The 19,381-nt window shown below is 43.1% G+C and overlaps 2 protein-coding genes across 4 annotated transcripts in view; one reads left to right on the top strand and one right to left on the bottom strand.

Moving 5' to 3' along the window:
• LOC139561273 (pyruvate carboxylase, mitochondrial-like) overlaps positions 1-19,381 on the bottom strand; it is a 516,102-nt gene that overhangs the window by 180,878 nt on the left and 315,843 nt on the right. The window lies entirely within an intron of this gene.
• The window catches only part of LOC139561235 (leucine-rich repeat and fibronectin type-III domain-containing protein 4-like), a 54,308-nt gene continuing 37,948 nt past the window's right edge, over positions 3,022-19,381 (top strand). Inside the window, exons 1-2 of the mRNA XM_071378206.1 lie at positions 3,022-4,459; positions 10,540-11,842. The gene's annotated coding sequence lies outside the window, so the exon portion shown is untranslated. The remainder of the gene's footprint in view (positions 4,460-10,539; positions 11,843-19,381) is intronic.

Raw genomic sequence — 19,381 nt, 5'->3', positions numbered from 1 at the left:
GCCCTTAATTCACGTACATACTGCATCTTGCCTATGCCGTTCTGTACCATCACTCATTCATATATCTTTATGTACATATTCTTTATCCCTTTACACTTGTGTGTGTATAAGGTAGTAGTTGTGGAATTGTTAGGTTAGATTACTTGTTGGTTATTACTGCATTGTCGGAACTAGAAGCACAAGCATTTCGCTACACTCGCATTAACATCTGCTAACCATGTGTATGTGACTAATAAAATTTGATTTGATTTGATACATTATAACACTAGATACTACCAGTCATTATAATACTAGATACTACCAGTCATTATAACACTAGATACTACCAGTCATTATAACACTAGATACTACCAGTCATTATAACACTAGATACTACCAGTCATTATAACACTAGATACATTATAACACTAGATACTACCAGTCATTATAACACTAGATACTACCAGTCATTATAACACTAGATACTACCAGTCATTATAACACTAGATACATTATAACACTAGATACTACCAGTCATTATAACACTAGATACTACCAGTCATTATAATACTAGATACTACCAGTCATTATAACACTAGATACTACCAGTCATTATAACACTAGATACATTATAACACTAGATACTACCAGTCATTATAACACTAGATACTACCAGTCATTATAACACTAGATACTACCAGTCATTATAACACTAGATACTACCAGTCATTATAACACTAGATACATTATAACACTAGATACTACCAGTCATTATAACACTAGATACTACCAGTCATTATAACACTAGATACTACCAGTCATTATAATACTAGATACTACCAGTCATTATAATACTAGATACATTATAACACTAGATACTACCAGTCATTATAACACTAGATACTACCAGTCATTATAACACTAGATACTACCAGTCATTATAACACTAGATACTACCAGTCATTATAACACTAGATACATTATAACACTAGATACTACCAGTCATTATAACACTAGATACTACCAGTCATTATAATACTAGATACATTATAACACTAGATACTACCAGTCATTATAACACTAGATACTACCAGTCATTATAACACTAGATACTACCAGTCATTATAACACTAGATACATTATAACACTAGATACTACCAGTCATTATAACACTAGATACTACCAGTCATTATAACACTAGATACTACCAGTCATTATAACACTAGATACTACCAGTCATTATAACACTAGATACTACCAGTCATTATAACACTAGATACTACCAGTCATTCTATACGATTGGTGCTGTACTGGTCAGATAGTAGTCAGACTGAACCGGTTGTCTTCGGAAGGATGAGACCAAAGCGCAGCGTTCTTTGTGTTCCACATAATTTGATAACGAAGTGAAACTTTAGAAAAGACAAAACAATAAAGAATAACAACGACCGAACAGCTTCGTTGTGCAAACTACCTGCTCACAAACAAAGAACAAGATCCCACACAGAAGGAGGGAAAAGGGCTGCCTAAGTATGATCCCCAATCGGAACCAAACTCGGCCAGAAACAAAGAAATACAAAACCTAGAAATAAAGAACATAGAATGCCCACCCAAATCCCACCCTGACCAAACCAAAATAGAGACATAAAAAGGCTCTCTAAGGTCAGGGCGTGACACAGACTGAATAGTCAGTCAGTCTCTCTCTCTATATATGGGAGTTTATCAAAACGGGTTTGTTTTCCAATTCTTTGTAATCTGACAGGCTCTCTCTCTCTCTCTCTCTCTCTCTCTCTCTCTCTCTCTCTCTCTCTCTCTCTCTCTCTCTCTCTCTCTCTCTCTCTCTCTCTCTCTCTCTCTCTCTCTCTCTCTCTCTCTCTATATATATATAAATATATATATATATATTTATCCTCTTTCTCTGTTTCCTTCTCTCTCTCGCCCTCACTTTTTCTTTCTTTAGTAACGGGCATGCCCCGTCCACCTGGGATCTGTCTTTAACCATCTATTTCCTGTTTCCTATTTCCTGTTTCCAATTTCCTGTTTCCTATTTCCTGTTTCCTATTTCCTTTCTAATCCACTTATCACACTGCATTGATTGTTTACATTTTATTCCTGCGACTCTTTCATACTCTCGCTTGTGCCGGACGTTTTCTCCCGTTAACGTTACGACTGCGGAAACAACTTGTCAAACACATTCCGGTAATGGCTGATATGTCTTTCCGGTAAAAAAAAAAGCTTTAAAGCTTTGTCAGGGATTTAACGGAAAAAACGAAGAAATTCAACTTATTTTGATGGGAGTACATTTTTTTGTGATATTTTTTTTTTTTAAGTGATAATTGAAAACAGTTGAATTGTTTACAAAATTAGTTGCTCTGAAAGTTAAACTGCCTTTTAACATGTTAATGACTATTGCTACTTTCTCATATCTATGTGCTGAGTACTGCTTCAATGTACACATACACACATATTACGCATTTTATACGCAGACACACATGCAGGTGTGTGTGTGTGTGTGTGTGTGTGTGTGTGTGTGTGTGTGTGTGTGTGTGTGTGTGTGTGTGTGTGTGTGTGTGTGTGTGTGTGTCATTTGTCTCATTGACATGCTAGTAGTTTAGGACAGAAGCATGATTCACGCGTAGAACGAGAAAGTAGCAGTAGTCATTAGCATGTTGCTTCTTATGGCTGGGATCCCGTTAACGGGATCGATATGACAACAGCCAGTGAAAATGAAGGGCGACAAATTCAAAACAACAGAATTCTCAAAATTAAAATTCCTCAAACATCGAAGTATTTTACACCATTTTAAAGATAAACTTGTTGTTGATCCCACCACAGTGTCCGATTTCAAAATGGCTTTACGACGAAAGCACACCAAACGATTATGTTAGGTCAGTACCTAGTCACAAAAAAACTGTCATTTTTCCAGCCAAAGAGAGGAGTCACAAAAAGCAGAAATAGAGATAAAATTAATCACTAACCTTTGATGAGCTTCATCAGATGAAACTCATAGGACTTCATGTTACACAATACATGTATGTTTCTATCTGCTCTTGCTTACCTCTTCTTTCGTCTTTTTCCTAGCCTCTTTCTTTTCTGTCCTAACCTCATCCGTCTTCTCTTTCCTAAACTCTCCTCTCTTCTGTTTCCTAACCTCTTCTCTCTCTTCTCTTTCCTAACCTCTTCTCTCTTCTCTTTCCTAACCTCTTCTCTCTTCTCTTTCCTAACCTCTTCTCTCTCTTCTCTTTCCTAACCTCTTCTCTCTCTTCTCTTTCCTAACCTCTTCTCTCTCTTCTCTTTCTTAAATTATACGGATTCTCCAATTACATTGAGCTGATTTCTGACGTGCTGTTCCATCATTTTCCATAGTGTATTTCTGTTTTGTTTTAGTGATTCACCATAGTGAAGGCGTAGGCTCAGGTTTTCTGGGACTCTATGTTATTGGTCGGATAGGTTTTTCAATTTCTTTCTTAGGGTTTTGCATTCTTCATCAAACCACTTGTCATTGTTGTTAATTTTCTTAGGTTGTCTGCTTGAAATGTTTTGAAATCTCTCTCGCTCTCACTCTTTCGCTCTCACTCTCGCTCTCCTCTATCTCTCCTCTCACACTTCTGCCTGTCTCTCTCTCTCTCTGTCTCTCTCTCGCTCTCACTCTCTCGCTCTCACTCTCGCTCTCACTCTCCTCTCTCTATCTCTCCTCTCAAACTTCTGCCTATCTCTCTCTCTCTCTCTCTCCATCGCTCCCTCTCTCTCTATCCCAGTCCCTCTCTCTCCATCGCTCCCTCTCTTTCTATCCCAGTCCCTCTCTCTCGCCCTTCCGCCCTCCCTCCTTCTCTTTCGCTCTCTCTCTCTCTGTTTCTCGCTCTCTCTCTCAGTCTGTGTAGGCTGCACATAATGAACAGTCACACTCTACCATCCTCTCTCTGCAGTAACCACTGCAAACCGTCTACCCTGAGATACAGAGGGGGAGGAAAAAAAGCGATAGAGAGATAAATGGATGAATGAAGACAGGAGGACAAAATAAAAGGAGGACAGGAAAAAAACTATAGAGGGAATTATCACAGTGTTTTTCCTTCTCTCGTTTAATGTTCTCTTCCTCTCCTTTCATCCCTCTCTCTCTTTTTCATCTTTTCATTCAATACCTGTACGCAGGGATTAACATGACTTAAAATGCAATCTACGGACGGAGAGATCTGGACGGAGGTAGAAATGGGAAAGGGGATGAGGAAAGAGAGAGGGTTTGTCCTCTGAAGAGATTTCGTGTTGTACAGCTGGCGAGAGAACGAGGGAACGAGAGAGAGACAGCGGCAGGGAGAGAGAGGTGAAGAAGTGCACTCTAGAGAGAGAGAGAGAGAGAGAGAGAAGGAGAGAGAGAGAGAGTTGCCTGCTTTTTTCTGAGGAGCAGCACGTTGGACGGATCAGGATAAAGAGAAGATAGGACATTCTGTGACTCTGTGATTCCGTACAGACGAATCCGGATGACTAGGTTGGTTCCATCACTTTTATCTCTGGGAAAAGAAGGATGTCGCATAGAGATGTATAGATATCGCAACGTTGTATCTGTCTCAGTGGTGCTGCCCATACGCTCACACACGCCAAAATGGGATAGATACAATGGCGCAATGGTCTCTATACATCTCTATGCGACAAGCGGGAAAGAATGAGGAAGTGGATATAATGTCATTTCTTATGATAATCTGTGAAATTATAATTCTGTTATAATATTTATGACTATGTATAGCTTTGGAAGACTGTAAACCGCCCAGTTTTTGGAGTAGTTCGAAGGTACAGTTAATTCTCCTGCTTTTGAGAGGACCTGGCTACTGTACCGGGAGACAACCAGCAATTGTGCTAAGCTAGCGATATGCTAACTTTAATAATCTCCAAGCTGCATGCAGACACATAAAAATGGTATTAGTTTGTCTGACTCTGGGTAAGTAGATAAATTACCTGAATCTCTAAATCTTGCAGCATTCATTTAAAACAAATAGAGAAACAGAAAAGGAGAGATAATCTCCTGCCAAATGTATGACCATACTAGAGACACATATTTCCCTCAGATTACACAGATCCACAAAGAATTCGAGAAAAAAATTACAATTTTGATTATCTCCCATATCTACTGTTGCCACAAGAAAAGGTCAACCAGTGAAAAACAAACACCATTGTAAATACAACCCATATTTATGTTAAATTATTTCCCTTTTGTACTTTAACTATTTGCACATGATGTGACATTTGAAATGTCTTTATTCTTTTGGAACATTTGTGAGTATAATATCTACTGTACATTTTTAATTGTTTATTTCACTTTTGTTTAATATCTTCGTGACTTGCTTTGGCAATGTAAACATATGTTTCCCATGTCAATATAGCCCCTTAAACTGAAATAGAGAGAGACAGAGAAAGAGAGAGACAGAGAGAGAGAGAGAGTACTGTACTGACGGATATCTAACAACACACACACGCACACACACACACACACACACACACACACACACACACACACACACACACACACACACACACACACACACACACACACACACACACACACACACACACACACACACACACACACACACACACACACACACACACACACACACACACACACACACACACACACACACACACACACACACACACACAGGGCTTTCGTGGTGACTGAAGTGATTTAGTTGGTAGAGGTGTCTGCTTAAGAGCCCTTTGATTGACAGCTGGTTCAGGCAGGTGGGCGGTACTTAAACCTAGGTCCCAAATGTCACCCTAATATACTACTTTTAACCCAATCCCAGGTCAAAAGGAGTGCACTAAATAGTGATGTGGGGCCTTGTGGGATGTTTAGGGTCGATTTGACATTTAGCCAAGATCAATATTTTATTTTTGGAACAAGGTCGACCTGTCACGATTAACAGTGTACATGTATGTGTGTCTACAGTAGGTCTATAGAGACGTTTTAAGGAGGGCATGATGTAATTGGATGGACAAGAGTGTGTGTATGTGTGTGTGTGTTTGAGTGAAAGGTGAGGAGACAGGAGAATAGCAAACCAGACAGACAGAATGATGGATACACTGATGAAGAGCGAGAGGGAGAGAGGGGAGAGAGAGAGAGGAGAGAGAGGGGAGAGAGAGAGAGGAGAGAGAGGAGAGAGAGGAGAGAGAGAGAGAGAGAGAGAGAGAGAGAGAGAGAGAGAGAGAGAGAGAGAGAGAGAGAGAGAGAGAGAGAGAGAGAGAGAGAGGGGAGAGAAGGGAGAGAGAGAGTGGAGAGAGAGGGGAGAGAAGGAGCAAGAGAGGGGAGAGAGAGGAGAGAGAGAGAAGGAGAGAGAGAGGAGCAAGAGAGGGGAGAGAGACAGGGGAGAAAGAGAGGAGAGAGAGGGAATGAGAGAGAGAGAAGGAGCAAGAGAGGGGAGAGAGAGAGGGGGGAGAGAGAGGAGAGAGAGAGAAGGAGAGAGAGAGGAGCAAGAGAGGGGAGAGAGACAGGGGAGAGAGAGAGGAGAGAGAGAGGGAATGAGAGAGAGAGAAGGAGAGAGAGAGAAGGAGAGAGAGAGGAGCAAGAGAGGGGAGAGAAGGAGCAAGAGAGGAGAGAGAGGGAGATCGAGTGCAGGAAGAGATGGGAGGGAGGGGTTAGAGAGAGAGAAGAGATTGTTACATTCCCCGGCAAGAAAACCAAATATTTTCGCTCAAACAGAAGAGGGAACTAACTGACCAAAAACCAAAACAAAACAGGTTTTAGGAGTCTGAAAGACACTCATGGGGGTGAACTGAAAGTTGACTAACATCAAGAACTGGCACCTTAAAGACACCCACCATGAGACCCACTAAATTTAACCAAGAAGAGGCAAACAAAAGAAAAACCCACACCAAACTTAAAGACAGGAAGGAAACCAAAATGGTGGAGCTAAAACAAAAACAGGGAAGATCAGATAAAGGAATGTTTTTCTAGAAATCCAATAGGGAGCACCAACTAGGTGTTGACCCTCCACATCTCTCAAGACAACTGGAGCACTGGGCCAGACGCTCTTAAATAACATCTGGGCCAGCCAATTTTAAATAATACCTGGGCCAGCCGCTCTTAAATAACACCTGGGCCAGTCGCTATTAAATAACACCTGGGCCAGCCAATCTTAAATAACACCTGGGCCAGCCGCTCTTAAATAACACCTGGGTCAGCCGCTCTTAAATAACACCTGGGCCAGCCGCTCTTAAATAACATCTGGGCCAGCCAATCTTAAATAACACCTGGGCCAACCAATCTTAAATAACACCTGGGCCAGCCAATCTTAAATAACACCTGGGCCAGCCAATCTTAAATAACACCTGGGCCAGCCAATTTTAAATAACACCTGGGCCAGCCAATCTTAAATAACACCTGGGCCAGCCAATCTTAAATAACACCTGGGCTAGCCGCTCTTAAATAACACCTGGGCCAGCCAATCTTAAATAACACCTGGGCCAGCCGCTCTTAAATAACACCTGGGCTAGCCGCTCTTAAATAACACCTGGGCCAGCCGCTCTTAAATAACACCTGGGCCAGCCGCTCTTAAATAACACCTGGGCCAGCCAATCTTAAATAACAACTGGGCAAGCCAATCTTAAATAACACCTGGGCCAGCCAATTTTAAATAACACCCGGGCCAGCCAATCTTAAATAACACCTGGGCCAGCCGATCTTAAATAACACCTGGGCCAGCCAATCTTAAATAACACCTGGGCCAGCCAATCTTAAATAACACCTGGGCCAGCCGCTCTTAAATAACACCTGGGCCAGCCGCTCTTAAAAAACACCTGGGCCAGCCGCTCTTAAATAACACCTGGGCCAGCCGCTCTTAAAAAACACCTGGGCCAGCACCTTCCAACTAACAAGATAGACAAGAACAGCTGAAACACATACTGAATAACAAGGTGACACCAATTGGTGCACACCATGTGCTAACGAGAGAGAAAACAGAGAGAGAGAACACAGAGAGAACGAGAGGGAGAGAGACAGACAGAGAGAGAGAGAGAGAGAACGAGAGAGATAGAACGAGAGAGAACGAGAGGGATAGAGAGAGAACGAGAGAGAGAGAGAGCGAGAGAGAGAGAGAACGAGAGAGAACGAGAGGGAGAGAGACAGACAGAGAGCGAGAGAGAGAGAGAGAATTTGTCCGAAAAGCAGATTTAGGCCAATACCCGCTAATTATCAAAATCCAGAAAAGAGACGTTCAATTCTACAACCACCTAAAAGGAAGCAATTCACAAACCTTCCATAACAAAGCCATCACCTACAGAGAGATGAACCTGGAGAAGAGTCCCCTAAGCAAGCTGGTCCTGGGGCTCTGTTCACAAACAGTCCCCACAGAGCCACAGGACAGCAACACAATTAGAACCAACCAAATCATGAGAAAAATATAATTAGTTGACACTTTGGAAAGAATTTACAAAAAAACTGAGCAAACTAGAATGCTATTTGGCCCTAAACAGAGAGTTCACAGTGGCAGAATACCTGATCACTGTGACTGACCCAAACTTAAGGAAAAGCTTTGACTATGTACAGACTCAGTAAGCATAGCCTTGCTATTGAGAAAGGCCGCCGTAGGCAGACCTGGCTCTCAAGAGAAGACAGGCTATGTGCACACTGCCCACAAAATGAGGTGGAAACTGAGCTGCACTTCCTAACCTCCTGCCAAATGTATGACCATATTAGAGATATATATTTCCCTCAGATTACACAGATCCACAAAGAATTCGAAAACAAACCCAATTTTGATAAACTCCCATATCTACTGGGTGAAATACCACAGTGTGCCATCACAGCCGCAAGATTTGTGACCTGTTGCCACAAGAAAAGGTCAACCAGTAAAGAACAAACACCATTGTAAATACAACCCATATTTATGCTGATTGATTTACTTTAACCATTTGCACATCTTTACAAAACTGTAGATAGACATAATATGACATTTGAAATGTCTTTATTCTTTTGGAACATTTTTGAGTGTAATGTTTACTGTTCAATTTGATTATTTTCCTTGACAATAAAGCCCTTTGTATTAAATTGAGAGAGAGAGAAAGAGAGACAGGCAGACAGACAGACAGACAGACAGAGAGAGAGATAAAGAGAGAGAGACAGAGGGGGAGACAGAGAGAGAGAAAGCGAGACAGAGACAGAGAGAGAGAGAGAGAGCGAGAGAGACAGTGAGAGATAGAGAGAGACAGAAACAGAGAGAGAGAGAGAGGGAGAGAGAGAGCGAGAGAGAGACAGAGAGAGAGAAAGAGCGATAGACAGAGACAGAGACAGATACAGAGCGAAAGAGAGAGACAGAGAGACGTAGAGATAGCGAGAGAGACAGAGAGAGACAGAGAAAGAGAGAGAGACAGAGAGACAGAGGGGGAGACAGAGAGAGAGAAAGTGAGACAGAGAGACAGGGAGACAGAGAGAGAGAGAGGGAAGGAGAGAGGGAGACAGAGAGAGAGACAGAGAGAGAGAGAGAGAGAGAGATGGTTTATAGAGACAAAAGAGAGAAGGTAAAGAACGGGGGGGTTGAAATGTAGAGATGGAAGAAGTGAGAGAGGATGGATACAGCGAGAAAGAACGATAGAGAGAGATGGAGATGGGAGATGAGGCTAAAGAGAGAGAAAGATAGATGGAGGGATGAGGCTGAGAGATGGAGAGATGGGGCTGAGAGATGGAGAGATGGGGCAGAGAGACGGAGAGAAGGGCCTGAGAGACGGAGAGATGGGGCTGAGAGACGGAGAGATGGGGCAGAGAGATGGAGAGATGGGGCTAAGCGATGGAGAGATGGGGCAGAGAGATGGGGCAGAGAGATTGAGAGATGGGGCTAAGCGATGGAGAGATGGGGCAGAGAGATGGGGCAGAGAGATGGAGAGATGGGGCAGAGAGATGGAGAGATGGTGCTGAGATATGGATAGAAGAGGCTGAGAGATGGAGAGATGGGGTAGAGAGATGGAGAGATGGGGCAGAGAGACGGAGAGAAGGGGCAGAGAGACGGAGAGAACGTGCTGAGAGATGGGGCAGAGAGATGGCGAGAAGGAGCAGAGAGATGGCGAGAATGGGCAGATAGATGGAGAGATGGGGCAGAGAGATGGGGCTGAGAGATGGACAGAAGGAGATGAGAGATGGACAGAAGGGGCAGAGAGATGGAGAGATGGGGCTGACAGATGGAGAGATGGGGCTGACAGATGGAGAGATGGGTCTGAGTGATGGGGCTGAGAGATGGAGAGAGATGGGGCTGAGAGATGGAGAGATGGGGCGGAGAGATGGAGAGAGATGGAGAGAAGGGGCTGAGAGATGGAGAGATGGGGCGGAGAGATGGAGAGAGAGGGTGTAATTCCAGATTGGTTGTCTGGCACTGTGTGTTTATGAGCTTTCAGACTGTCTGTGTAGACACACACACACACACACACACACACACACACACACACACACACACACACACACACACACACACACACACACACACACACACACACACACACACACACACACACACACACACACACACACACACACACACACACACACACACACACAGATAACTGCATGTTTGTTCTGCTCTATTACAGGTGAACATCATCAACAACAAGGACAACCCCCCACTCGTCCATCATCCCGTTGTCCCGTTGTCCCTCAACACCTCCATCCACGTTCCTTATTGTTCAGCCCTTAACCCGGGTTGTTTGACCCACCAAGGGAACGGGGAATCTTAACCGGGTTGTTTGACCCACCAAGGGAAAGGGGAATCTTAACCCGGGTTGTTTGACCCACCAAGGGAAAGGGGAATCTTAACCCGGGTTGTTTGACCCACCAAGGGGACGGGGAATCTTACCCGGGTTGTTTGACGCACCAAGGGGACGGGGAATCTTAACCCGGGTTGTTTGACCCACCAAGGGGACGGGGAATCTTAACCCGGGTTGTTTGACCCACCAAGGGGACGGGGAATCTTAACCCGGGTTGTTTGACCCACCAAGGGGACGGGGAATCTTAACCCGGGTTGTTGGAACCACCAAGGGGACGGGGAATCTTAACCCGGGTTGTTTGACGCACCAAGGGATCTTAACCCGGGTTGTTTGACGCACCAAGGGGACGGGGAATCTTAACCGGGTTGTTTGACCCACCAAGGGGACGGGGAATCTTAACCCGGGTTGTTTGACCCACCAAGGGGACGGGGACTCTTAACCCGGGTTGTTTGACCCACCAAGGGGACGGGGAATCTTAACCCGGGTTGTTTGACCCACCAAGGGGACGGGGAATCTTTGGGAAAGAAAGAACATATTCTGTTATATTCCCACGATGCTCGGAATAATATTTGTGATGCGGAACGCGTGGAATGATTCCCTGACGAGATGCTGACATAACAGAGGGATAGAGGGAGGAAACGACTGAAGGAAAGAGAGAGACATATGAGCAATCTACGGTGGAACAGAGGGGGAGGAGGGAGGGGAGAGAGGGGGAGGAGGAGAGGATCTGCCTGTTCACGATCTTCATTCCCTTGATATCAATATTATAATATATTCATACAAGAATTCCCAGAATTCCCCAAACAGGAAATGGCGATGGAAAATTATGGCAAAGCAAACAAATTGAATTTCTTCAGATTTTTGTGTGTTTTTTGGGGGGATTTTCCAGATTCTCTTTGAGGAACAATGTGAATGAGATTGAGTGAAAATCATATTTCTCTCCCCGGAACTAAACAAGCGTAAAAGGGATCGTGGAGTGTGTGACTCAGCGACCCAAATCCGCCTCTTTGATGTGTGTGTCGGAAGGGAGTACACACACACACACACACACCAGGATACACACCTGGGGCGGAATCTGCGTCAGACACACACACCTGGTTGGAGGATAGGTGTGACACAGACAGAAAAGGTAATGTATGACTGTTAGATTCCCTTGGGAATGCACACACACACACACAAACACACACACACACACACACAGAAATGTGAACTCATTCGCATGGCTTGATAGAGAATCAGTGAGTGAGTGTGTTAATCAATTCACTTTTCAGAACATTGCTGAACAAAGAACAACGCACACACACACACACACACACACACACACACACACACACACACACACACACACACACACACACACACACACACACACACACACACACATCTGCTCCAAACCAACAGATATACATAAAGAACAGATGTATTCCTAGGTTGTTGTTCGAGGCTCTGTGGTTTGTGTGACACTACTCTTTCCGTTACATAAAAGGATTTTTTTTTTTTTTAAGTGAACATGTAGAAAAAAAATAAACATCTACCTGCATAGACACGACAACGAGTGTCAGTATAGACATGTTATGGATGTGGAGGGATGGAATGAACAGAAGGAAAATAGAGAGACAGAGAGATGAAAAGATGGGTAATTATGTGGTCGATGAACAGCAGGTTGCTGGTAGAGGATCAAGCTGTCACCACGACAACCACAGAGAGAGAGAGAGAGAGAGAGAGAGAGAGAGAGAGAGAGAGAGAGAGAGAGAGAGAAATGAAGAGGGGGGAGAAGGAGACAGAATGACAGGAGGATGTACTGTATCAGAGAGAATGACAGGAGGATGTACTGTATCAGACAGAATGACAGGAGGATGTACTGTATCAGACAGAATGACAGGAGGATGTACTGTATCAGACAGAATGACAGGAGGATGTACTGTATCAAAGAGAATGACAGGAGGATGTACTGTATCAGACAGAATGACAGGAGGATGTACTGTATCAGACAGAATGACAGGAGGATGTACTGTATCAGGCAGAATGACAGGAGGATGTACTGTATCAGACAGAATGACAGGAGGATGTACTGTATCAGACAGAATGACAGGAGGATGTACTGTATCAGGCAGAATGACAGGAGGATGTACTGTATCAGACAGAATGACAGGAGGATGTACTGTATCAGAGAGAATGACAGGAGGATCTACTGTATCAGAGAGAATGACAGGAGGATGTACTGTATCAGACAGAATGACAGGAGGATGTACTGTATCAGGCAGAATGACAGGAGGATGTACTGTATCAGACAGAATGACAGGAGGATGTACTGTATCAGAGAGAATGACAGGAGGATCTACTGTATCAGAGAGAATGACAGGAGGATGTACTGTATCAGACAGAATGACAGGAGGATGTACTGTATCAGACAGAATGACAGGAGGATGTACTGTATCAGACAGAATGACAGGAGGATGTACTGTATCAGACAGAATGACAGGAGGATGTACTGTATCAGGCAGAATGACAGGAGGATGTACTGTATCAGACAGAATGACAGGAGGATGTACTGTATCAGACAGAATGACAGGAGGATGTACTGTATCAGACAGAATGACAGGAGGATGTACTGTATCAGACAGAATGACAGGAGGATGTACTGTATCAGGCAGAATGACAGGAGGATGTACTGTATCAGAGAGAATGTTGATCTGAGATTCATTCTAATGTGTCTGTAGTTCCTATAATTAAAGATATCTCAGAGGATACTGCACGCACACACACACACACACACACACACACACACACACACACACACACACACACACCCTGTCTGGCATTACCTGTCTGGCATTAGACAGTTACCTCAAAAGATGTGTCAGTTACTACTACCCCACCGAGAACAGACAGGTACCTGTCTATGTGTGTGTGTCCATGTGTGTGTGTGTGTGTGTGTGTGTGTGTGTGTGTGTGTGTGTGTGTGTGTGTGTGTGTGTGTGTGTGTGTGTGTGTGTGTGTGTGTGTCCATGTGTGTGTGTCTATGTGTGTGTGTCTATGTGTTTGTGTGTGTCTGAATGTATCACTGGCTTTGCCAACATCTGCTATTGCCCAGCTGCAACCTAATAGGCTCACAGCACTCGGTACTAAGCCCCGATTGGCCGTTGGCTCTTTTGACCGGGTCTCACACCAGGAAGTCCACTCGGTGAATTATCCAATGAAATGAAAGATTCATATAGATATAGATATAGACCGAATAGAGCTGACGTACCAAATTCTACACTACAGAAAATGACATCTGTTCTGGAAAATACATTTGTATCTGCGACGTTGTGAACAGCTCATTGAATACAGCCCTGAAGTGTTGAGGTGTGTGTGTGTGTATGTTTGTGTGTCTTTGTGTGTGCGTGTGTATTTACCCCTGAAAGGCATGAGTCCATGCTGTGTCATCGAGCCTACTTCCTGCTGGGAGAATCAACCAATCCGATACAGTCTAATCATCACCACAGGGCGCTGGATTGGTTGATACAAATACTTAGAATTCTTTCCTATTTTACTCAAATATTTTGTGTAATTAGTTGGAGAGAAAGAGACAGAACAGTATCATTATACAGTGGTGTCATTATACAGTGGTATCATTATACAGTGGTATCATTATGCAGTGGTATCATTATACTGGTCATTATGCAGTGGTATCATTATACTGGTCATTATGCAGTGGTATCATTATACTGGTCATTATGCAGTGGTATCATTTTACAGTGGTGTCATTATACTGGTCATTATACAGCGGTATCATTATACAGTGGTGTCATTATACAGTGGTGTCATTATACAGTGGTGTCATTATACAGTGGTGTCATTATACAGTGGTGTCATTATACAGTGGTGTCATTATACAGTGGTGTCATTATACAGTGGTGTCATTATACAGTGGTATCATTATACAGTGGTATCATTATATAGTGGTATCATTATACAGTGGTATCATTATACAGTGGTATCATTATACAGTGGTGTCATTATACAGTGGTGTCATTATACTGGTCATTATACAGTGGTATCATTATACAGTGGTATCATTATACTGGTCATTATACAGTGGTATCATTATACTGGTCATTATACAGTGGTATCATTATACAGTGGTGTCATTATACAGTGGTGTCATTATACTGGTCATTATACAGTGGTATCATTATACAGTGGTATCATTATACAGTGGTAACATTATACTGGTCATTATACAGTGGTGTCATTATACAGTGGTATCATTATACTGGTCATTGTGCAGTGGTATCATTATACTGGCCATTATACAGTGGTGTCATTATACAGTGGTGTCATTATACAGGTCATTATGCAGTGGTATCATTATACAGGTCATTATGCAGTGGTATCATTATGCAGTGGTATCATTATACTGGTCATTATACAGTGGTATCATTATACAGTGGTATCATTATACTGGTCATTATACAGTGGTATCATTATATAGTGGTATCATTATACAGTGGTAACATTATACTGGTCATTATGCAGTGGTATCATTATACTGGTCATTATACAGTGGTATCATTATATAGTGGTATCATTATACAGTGGTGTCATTATACAGGTCATTATACAGTGGTATCATTATACTGGTCATTATACAGTGGTATCATTATACAGTGGTATCATTATACTGGTCATTATACAGTGGTATCATTATACAGTGGTGTCATTATACAGGTCATTATGCAGTGGTATCATTATACTGGTCATTATACAGTGGTATCATTATACAGTGGTAACATTATACTGGTCATTATACAGTGGTATCATTATACTGGTCATTATATAGTGGTATCATTATACAGTGGTGTCATTATACAGGTCATTATGCAGTGGTATCATTATACAGGTCATTATACAGTGGTATCATTATACAGTGGTGTCATTATACTGGTCATTATACAGTGGTATCATTATACAGTGGTATCATTATACAGTGGTATCATTATACAGTGGTATCATTATACTGGTCATTATACAGTGGTATCATTATACAGTGGTATCATTATACTGGTCATTATACAGTGGTGTCATTATACAGTGGTGTCATTATACTGTGGTGTCATTATACTGGTCATTATACAGTGGTATCATTATACTGGTCATTATACTGGTCATTATACAGTGGTATCATTATACTGGTCATTATACTGGTCATTATACAGTGGTATCATTATACAGTGGTATCATTCTACTGGTCATTATACAGTGGTATCATTATACAGTGGTATCATTATACTGGTCATTATACAGTGGTATCATTATACAGTGGTGTCATTATACAGCGGTATCATTATACAGTGGTATCATTATACTGGTCATTATACTGGTCATTATATAGTGGTATCATTATACTGGTCATTATACTGGTCATTATATAGTGGTATCATTATACTGGTCATTATGCAGTGGTATCATTATACTGGTCATTATGCAGTGGTGTCATTATGCAGTGGTATCATTATACTGGTCATTATGCAGTGGTATCATTATACTGGTCATTATGCAGTGGTGTCATTATGCAGTGGTATCATTATACTGGTCATTATGCAGTGGTGTCATTATACAGTGGTATCATTATACTGGTCATTATGCAGTGGTATCCTTATACAGTGGTATCATTATAACCTGGTGTCATTATACTGGTCATTATGCAGTGGTGTCATTATGCAGTGGTATCATTATATCGTGCACATAAAGAGGATAGGTAGAATGATGGGGAGGGAGGAATTGAAAGGAACGAAGAAGCAAGGGAAGGAGAGGAGAAGAGACGAAGGAAGGAAGGAAAGAAGGAAGGGAGGAAGGAGAGAGAGAAAGATGGAGAGAGGGGAAGAGAGAGAAAGAGAGGTTAGGTTGGGGACAGATAGCATGATGGAAAGAGAGAGAGACGGAGAGAGGTTAGGTTGGGGACAGATAGCATGATGGAGAGAGAGAGAGAGACGGAGAGAGGTTAGGTTGGGGACAGATAGCAAGATGGGGAGAGAGAGACAGAGAGAGGTTAGGTTGGGGACAGATAGCATGATGGGGAGGAGAGAGAGAGAGACGGAGAGAGGTTAGGTTGGGGACAGATAGCATGATGGAGAGAGAGAGAGATGGAGAGAGGTTAGGTTGGGGACAGATAGCATGATGGGGAGAGAGAGAGACGGAGAGAGGTTAGGTTGGGGACAGATAGCATGATGAGGAGAGAGAGAGACGGAGAGAGGTTAGGTTGGGGACAGATAGCATGATGGAGAGAGAGAGATGGAGAGAGGTTAGGTTGGGGACAGATAGCATGATGGGGAGAGAGAGAGACGGAAAGAGGTTAGGTTGGGGACAGATAGCATGATGGAGAGAGAGAGAGACGGAGAGAGGTTAGGTTGGGGACAGATAGCATGATGGAGAGAGAGAGAGACGGAGAGAGGTTAGGTTGGGGACAGATAGCATGATGGAGAGAGAGAGAGACGGAGAGAGGTTAGGTTGGGGACAGATAGCATGATGGAGAGAGAGAGAGATGGAGAGAGGTTAGGTTGGGGACAGATAGCATGATGAGGAGAGAGAGACGGAGAGAGGTTAGGTTGGGGACAGATAGCATGATGGGGAGAGAGAGAGACGGAGAGAGGTTAGGTTGGGGACAGATAGCATGATGGAGAGAGAGAGAGAGACGGAGAGAGGTTAGGTTGGGGACAGATAGCATGATGGAGATAGAGAGAGAGACGGAGAGAGGTTAGGTTGGGGACAGATAGCATGATGGAGAGAGAGAGAGACGGAGGTTAGGTTGGGGACAGATAGCATGATGGAGAGAGAGAGAGAGACGGAGAGAGGTTAGGTTGGGGACAGATAGCATGATGGAGAGAGAGAGAGAGACGGAGAGAGGTTAGGTTGGGGACAGATAGCATGATGGAGAGAGAGAGAGACGGAGAGAGGTTAGGTTGGGGACAGATAGCATGATGGAAAGAGAGAGAGACAGAGAGAGGTTAGGTTGGGGACAGATAGCATGATGGAGAGAGAGAGAGAAGGAGAGAGGTTAGGTTGGGGACAGATAGCATGATGAGGAGAGAGAGAGACGGAGAGAGGTTAGGTTGGGGACAGATAGCATGATGGAGAGAGAGAGAGACGGAGAGAGGTTAGGTTGGGGACAGATAGCATGATAGGGAGAGAGAGAGAGACGGAGGTAGAGAGAAACATAGGTTTCCAGCACTGGTATAAAGTAGTGAACTAAATAGGGAATAGTATGCTATTTGGGACACATTTCAACAGCTCTAAATGAAGAGTCCTTTATTAAAGTATACAATATTTTTCAGCTAAATGATTCCTTATCTGGACTAATTCAGAACGGGACAGCACTCAGGATAAAATTACGACACTGAAAAACTCTCAAGCTTATTCCACTCTGGTTCCCTCTCATGTTACCTATTTCTCTCTCGTTCCCTCTCTCTCGTTCCCTCTCTCTCGCTCTCTCTCTTGGGTTCTCTCTCTCTCTCTCGTTCTCTCTCTCTCGCTCTCTCTCCTGTGTTCTCTCTCTCTCTCTCTCGCTCTCTCTCTTGTGTTCTTTCTCTCTCTCGTTCGCTCTTTTTCAATCTCTCTCTCTTTTCTTGGGTCTATACTTTTGGACTGCCTTGTCATAGTCACTGAGCACAGTTCCTATTGTTCTCACTCAACACACACACACACTCAACACACACACACAAAACACACACACACACACCACTGCTAATGAAAGGAGGTCTGGTTGAACTACTGAGTACAAGTCCTTTCTCTCTGCCTCTGTCTTTTTCAATATTCTGTCGCTCTCTCTCTCCCTTTCCCTCTCTCTGTCGCTCTCTCTTTCTCCGTTTCTCTCTCTCAATTCAATATGTATATATACAGTGTTGTAATGATGTGCAAATAGTTAAAGTACAAAAGGGAAAATAAATCAACATGAATATGGTGTAACGGTGTTCCTCCTCCCCTTCATACGAAGAGGAGGAGTAGTGATTCGACCAAAATGCAGCGGGTTTTGAATACATAATGATTTATTAAATCAATCGATGAGACACGAAAACAAACACTGGGAAGGATTACAAAATAACAAAAAACGAATGTAGACTGACCTACACCATGAGTACTTACATAAAACACGAAGCACGTAGGAACAGGTACAGACTATAACAAACGAACGAACAAACGCTACAGTCCCGTGTGGTACGCAGACACAGACACGGAAGACAACCACCCACCAACAAACAGTGAGAACAACCTACCTTAATATGACTCTCAATTAGAGGAAAACGCAAAACACCTGCCTCTAATTAAGAGCCATACCAGGCAACCCAAAACCAACATAGAAACAGCAAACATAGACTGCCCACCCAAAACTCACGCCCTGACCATCACACACATACAAAACAACAGAAAACAGGTCAGGAACGTGACATATGGGTTGTAGTTACAATGGTGATTGTTCTTCACTGGTTGACCTTTTCTTGTGGCAACAGGTCACAAATCTTGCTGCTGTGATGGCACACTGTGGTATTTCACCCAGTAGATATGGGAGTTTATCAAAAACGGGTTTGTTTTCTAATTCTTTGTGGATCTGTGTAATCTGACAGACTCTCTCTCTCTCTCTCTCTCTCTCTCTCTGTCCCTCTCCTCTCTCTCTCCCTCTATCTCTCTC

This window comes from Salvelinus alpinus, chromosome 31, assembly GCF_045679555.1.
Source record: "Salvelinus alpinus chromosome 31, SLU_Salpinus.1, whole genome shotgun sequence".
Taxonomy (NCBI): Eukaryota; Metazoa; Chordata; class Actinopteri; order Salmoniformes; family Salmonidae; genus Salvelinus; species Salvelinus alpinus.
The sequence above is the reverse complement of the archived record's forward strand: the minus strand, read 5'-3'. Positions and strand labels throughout refer to the sequence as shown.